The sequence below is a fragment of the Sciurus carolinensis genome, chromosome 3 (genome assembly GCF_902686445.1).
Source record: "Sciurus carolinensis chromosome 3, mSciCar1.2, whole genome shotgun sequence".
Lineage (NCBI taxonomy): Eukaryota > Metazoa > Chordata > Mammalia > Rodentia > Sciuridae > Sciurus > Sciurus carolinensis.
In genome coordinates this window covers 40968691-40975358 of record NC_062215.1, presented here as the reverse complement: position 1 = coordinate 40975358, position 6668 = coordinate 40968691, and positions in this window count along the sequence as shown.

Below are 6668 nucleotides of genomic sequence, written 5' to 3'. Positions count from 1 at the left end.
ACAAACTGTTCCTGGGTGATCTTTGTGGAGTTGGCTCTGACCATCCAGGGAGCCTGCCAGGACAGACCACCTGCCTTTAATCAGTGGCTGCCATGGGACTGTGCTGGAGGGAGCAGCCAGGAATGCCCCATCCCTCTCCCCTGCTGCCCAGTTGCCTGGCCAGAAAAATCCCTACACTTGGCACAGCTAGGCATTGATAGTAGCAGCCATAAGGCTGCCACAGCCTGCCTGAGAACTCTAGGATCAGGTGCTATGGGTCTTCCTGTGTCTAACCAAAGGTCGCAGAGTGACTCAGGGAGGCCAGTCACCCTTGCCCAGAGCAAGCACCCCCTGAATCCACCTCGGCTGGGTTCCCACCTTTGGTCAGTTATCAGAATCTTCTGCAGAGCCTATGTCAGGCACTGCTCCAGGGTAGGTAGATCTTTCTTCCTCCCACTTTTTTTTTTTTTAATAACAACTTTATTGAGATAAAACTGACATCACCAGCTAGGCACACTGTCTACTTGGAAGCTCCTTAGGAGGCTGAGGCAGGAGGATCACAAGTTTGAGGCTAGCCTCAGCAAATGTTTTGAAATTTAAAAAAATAAAAGGGCTAGGAGTGTAGTTCAGCAGTAGAGGGCCCCTGGGTTCAATCCCGAGTACCACAATAAATAAAATAAATTTAAAATCATCACCCACAATTTACCCACTTAAAAGTGTACAATTGAGCAGTTTGGGGTATATGCACAGGACACAGGATTGTACAACCGTCACCACAATCAATTTTAGAACATTTTCACCCACCCCACTGCATGTGCCTAAAGAAACCCTATTTCTGCCCATCCCCTTAACGTTTCTCCCTTTTGAAAAGGCTCCTTGGGTTCCTTTGGGCTACCCTGTCTGGAGGTGGTGTATGTAGAACTTCACCTCAGCAGTCCTAGAGGCACAGAGACCCTGAAGGGGGTGCTGTGGGAGAGCCTGGAGTGCCCTGTGCCTTCTCCAAATGACTTAGTGGTACTGGGAGCCCTTTAATACCTTCCCCTCCTGGAGTTTAAGATCAGACTTCAAGTGGAGACTCATCACTGTCCCCTCTCTAGCATAAATGCAGAGACATCTGCCAGGCTCTCTGTGCAGGTGTGGAACCAAAGATTAGAAAGAGATGGATCCTTGCCTGAGGCTGCACAGGAATCAGTAGAACTAGCACTCAAACCCAGACTCACGCACTGGGCTGTGGAGCAATGGCAGGGAGAACACCATCTCCCAGACCAGCAGGCAAAGCCTGGGTGGAGGGCTCAGGATGGAATTATCTGCCTACTGACAGGAGGAAGGGCCAGGTTGGGATTCCCACCATCTCCAGCCCAGAAGCACTAGCACCCAGTGGGGCCACTTGCCACCCTGGGTCCCAGTGAGTTTTACAGAAGCCCTGCAGGTTTCTGGACAGCTGGGGTGAGCTAGAGGCCTTTTCACCCCAGGGAAAATAGGGGAGGGCATCTCTAAGATGCGGGGGTGGGGGGCACGGACCTAGATCCCTTTGAATGGGCACCATGGATCTTGAGCCCACTTTATGCCCCCAGCCCTATGCCAGACACTGTGACCTTGAAAGAGTCCTGAGCTGTGTCCCTGCCCTAAGGAAAGCATGTCAAACCTGAGACACCACCGTGGACTCATCAGGTCACCTGGTCAACTCGTGCTTTCAACCAGTGTCCCTGACGGCCTGCTCTGTGCCGGGTTGGTGCTGTAGGGGAGGGAGGCAAAGGGAAGGACGGCTCCAGTCTTGCCTTTGGGGAGCTGGGTTCCCAGAATCAAAGATAATCTGCAGCCAGGAAGCCCTGGAGTCCTCTCCTAGGGCCTTCAGGGAGGCAGGGCTCTGCCCTTTGGGAGTAGCTGAGCCCCAGTGCACTCTAGCTGCCAAAGAGCTGCTGCAGTGGGTAGGCCAACAGCAGGGGAGGGGAGGGCATTCATGCAACTCTGACTCAGCTGAGCAGCCTCCGGGGAGGGACTTCATGATCCCTGGTGGGCAATCACCAAAGTGCAGTTCCCCAATACAGAAATAGCTATTCCTAAAAAAGAGGGGTTATGTGGAAATATCAACGTTTAGCAGCATTAGAACTTCTTTGTCCATGATGAAGGGAGTTTGCAGTCCAAATTTCTGAGAAATTGAATATGGAATCTTTTTTGTTTGTGGTAGAAATTGGTTCCTTAGAAAGAGAAATTTACTGGTTTAAGTAACTGAATATCAGCCTCAGGAATAGCTGGATCCGATGCTTATGGATTTGATCAAGAATCTGCCTTTCTGTGTCTCTTGGCTTAGATTTCTCTGGGTTGGCTCATCTCTGTGGTTGACTGTAGGCTGCCTGCAGCTCCAGGCGGACATCCTACTGGCAGAGAAAATATTCCGCTTTCCCAATAGTTCCCATAAAAGTCCAAGAACTTACCTGAAAATCAGGTTGATAGCAGAAAAAGGACGAAATCTAGGTAGGCATGAATAATAGATGGTGGCTGTAGAGTGAATGGAGAGGGTCAGAGGTTGGCTGATGTTCCTGGGGGCACAGACTATGTCTCAGTGCTCCCTCCTCAGTCCTTATTTGCCTCTAGTCATGCCCTGAGAGGAAAGGTGCTCCTTTCCAACTGTAGTTTCTCTCTCCAGAAATCTGGGAGGGGACAGTGCAGGAGCACTGGTGTCCTGTAATAGCTCATGGCCATCTTCCCACTAGTCTCTGCCTGAGCACCTGAGAAGGGAATCTTTTTTTTTTTTTTTTCATTTTTCAACAAATATTTATTGATCTCTATTATGTGCAAAGTGTATTTCATGATATCAGACATACAGTGGACAAGTTCCCTACCCCTCTTTTTTTTAATTTAAATTGTTAGTTTTACAGACTGCATTTTGATTCATTGTACACAAATGGGGTACAACTTTTCATTTCTATGGTTGTATACAATGTAGATTCACACCGTTCATGTAATCATACATATACATAGGGTAATACTGTCTGTTTCATTCCACTATCTTTCCTTCCCCCACCCCTCCTGCCCCATTTTCCTCTACACCATCCAAAGTTCCTTATTCTTCTCCCCTCCTCCCGCCACCACCCCTCATTATGTATTGTCATCCACTTATCAGAGAAAACATTCGGCCTTCGGTTTTGGGGGCTTGGCCTATTTCACTTAGCATGATATTCTCCAACTCCATCCATTTACCAGTAAATGCCGTAATTCCCTACCCCTCCTGAGTTTACATTCCTGTAAGGAAAGACATGTTTGGGGACTTGAGAAGGGAATCTTTGCCGCCCATTTCTTTTCCAAGAAAAGGGTCTTTGGCTGACTGTGGCCTATAATCCCAGCCACTCAAGAGGCTAAGGCAGAAGGATCTCAGATTTGAGGTCAGCCTAACAAGGTGTCTGGTTCTCTGGGAGAGGTTCTTGTGGAACCTCCCCATAAGGACTCTTATTTTCTTGTAGTACTGGGGATAGGCATGACTGACCCAGAAAGTCCATCAGTGTATTTCAGAGGGGCCCCCAAAGGGGCCTGTCCAGGGCCTCCAAGGCCAGACCCTCATCCCAAGAAGCAAAACCTCTAATCTGTAATCGGAGTCAGAGGGATTTTTCTGGAAGTTGAGTGGACTCCATGTCTGGGGCCATCTTCTTTCCCATGTTACTTTAAGAGCAAACTGTGTGGGGTCCTGGGTAAATTACTGTCCCTCTCTGGTCTTCACTCTCTGATTGTGGGTGGTAAACTCAGTGCCTACACTCATTTATAAATGAGGAAAGTGGGCTGGGTGTGACATCAGGGAGAGGGAGAGACCATAGGAAAGGAGCTGACAAACCCTGACTCAAGGGGCAGCTAATTTTCAAGTCTAAGGTTGACCCACAGTTCCACTAAAATTAAAAAAAAAAAAAAAAAAAAAAAAAGCAGCAATACAGCCATGAGGAAAATTTTCTTCTTTTGACAATTCAGTCATAACTCACTTATGACTGCATTTGGCTGATGGGGGTCAGATGATGCCTGTGGTTGTGTCTTCCTGCCACCAACTAGACCCACCCTGTTCTGTGACTCCCCTTCAATATGCACTTGGCCTTTGCGCAAACAGCTAGGGAGTCCCGGGGTTCAGGAATCCCATTCCTCATCCTCTCAGTCTGAATCTCACACTCACTGTGCAACAGGCCTGGGGCTCAACCAGCTCTTGTGTGGATCCATCAAGTGACTTATGAGGAGCTGGGTGTGCCCGCCAAGGGTCTGAGCCTCCATGGGCAAAACCAGTCACGGGGGCTCAGAAAGGACTAGAAATCACTTGTCCAGCTCACAGCAGAGACCAACTGGAATGAGGCCACATCTAGGACCAGAATCATCTATGTCACGGTCATCTGGCTCCATGATATACAGAGTGATGGAGGGAAGAGAACCCTGGTCTCCTCTTACTGCCTGGTGATGGGGGACATAGTAACCCAGGCACATTCAGTTCAGCTCCTGCAGCAATGATGATAAATGGGGCCAGGGAGAGTGGCAGGGGGCTCCGAAAGCAGTCTCACTAGCCTAGTAGACCCTCGTAAACGCGGGCCCCTCCAAAAGTAACCAGCTGCAGGCACCTGGGGCATGGCTTCGCACCACCAACCCAACAGGTTACCTAAGCAGACTCTGCCCGCGCTGAACGCCTGCTCCACAGGACTGGGAACCATAGCAGCTACCTTTCAGTTTGTGTGACGCTCGAGGACCAAGTGGAAGATGCGAACTCTGTCTCCCACTGGATAAAACCGAGGTCAGGCAAGGGAGCGGACTTAGTGACCTGGGCGGAACCCCACGCTCCGGGAGCGCCCGCACAGTCCAGACAGCAAGGGGCCGCCGGGGCCGTCCCCGTCAGCCCACTCCGGAGCTCGAGACGCCCACCTGGCTCAGTCCCAGCCAGGTGTCGGGCAGAAAGCTCAGGCCCAGCCCGCTAGCGCCGGCCCCTAACCGCCCCCGGGTCGAACGCGCGCGGCGCATGTGACCCAGGGCCCGGCTCCCGGGAGGACGCGCTGACGCCGCGTCACCCCATTCCGGCCCGGGAGCCCATTGGCTGCGGTGGCCCGCGGGGGCGGTGCTCGTCTGGCTCTGTGCCCCGACTCCCGCGGTCTCCAGCCGCAGACCTGCCCTGGCCGCGTGCGCGTGAAGCCCGGCTTTCCGACCGTCCCCAGTCATGGCAAAATCAGGGCAACAGCGCTGGGAGGTCCTGGGCAGGTCGCCTCACCTCCTTGTGCCTCAATTATCTCATCTGTAAAATGGGATGGGGACAGTTCTCTTCAGGCTGTTGGGAGGAATGAACGGGTTAATACAAGGAATGTATTTGCACGCCATAAGTACGCTCAATGGCTCAGTGATTACAGACAGTGGCCAAACCTGCCGACTGAGATCACTGTCGGCCAGACTGGGATCCCGCCCACTCCTGGGTACACCAGGACCGAAAGATTTGTGCCCTAAGCGCCAAGGCTCAGAACTCCCCAGCCAACAATGACCTGAGGATCTTATTTGGAGGTCTCGGGATCCTTGAGAGGAGGAAAACCCACCAAGATGAGCAGGTTCCCCTGAAAACCTGGAACCCCTAGCCTGGCTCGCGTATTGCTGGTTGCCGGGTGATCCGAGGCTATGGGGCAAAGATTCGTTTTGGTAGCAAAGACACCCTCACCCCTTACAGGGGGCTTCAGCCAAGCTTCCATTTCAACTGGCTTTTCTGGTCTGGGGTGCAGTCCTCAGCTGACCTTGCCTTACCTTTTTTCCCCCTCTCCCGAATTCCTGCAGTTTTGGAGTACATATTTATTGAGCTGTGCTCTTCACATATGTGAGAACACTGAAAGCACATCTGATGCAATCGATGACTCTAAAACCTTACCTGCTTTGGCAAAGTGACAAAGCTGAGCTAAGACTCAGGAAAGTGAAGTGATTCCAGGTCACATAGCAAGCATATGAAAAACCAGATCAGCTGAGTGAATAAGGCGGTCCTGAGCTTAACCCAGCACCTCCTACCCCAAACCCTTTCCTTAGGAAGAGTATTTACATTTTCAGGGAAGCTACCAAAGGAGAGGGGTGGAAGGATGGACTGAGCAGCCAGTTGTGCTCCCTGTGTTCCCTAGCAGAGGCTTATCTTGAGTGGGGCTACTTGTTGATATGGTTTGGAGACCCCCATGGCTCCTGGCCATCCTGTTCTGGGTAATTTTCCATAGCAGCCACTTCCAGGAAAAGAACTAAGAGGATTGTACTTCCAGGCTGAGCCCCAGGGACTTGGGCCTCTCTGGCCTCTCTTGACCCACACACCCCATCCCCTTCTAAAGTATAACACTAATTTTAATTCTGGTGTGTGTGTGTGGTGGGGTGGGACATGAGGGTGGCCAGACAGGCTATATCTGGAGTTGGCACAGCAATCTTCAGGATGGCTGTCTCATTAGAGGCTCCAAATCCTTATTCTCCATGACCACTCCCCACCAAGGTACCCTCCTCTCTCTGTTGCAGATTTCCAGAGACTGACTTTCAGATACCTGAATTTCAGTTCTGGTTTATTTCAGTTTACCTCCTAGGGACCCCTTTCCCTCTCCCCTACCTGGCCTGGCCTGGTTCTGTCCCTGACATAGGGCCCAGGGTTCACTTCTAGCCCTCTCCTCTGCCAGGCTGCTTACTCTGTAGTTGCCAATCCTGTCATGTTCCAGGATATCTGGGCTCAG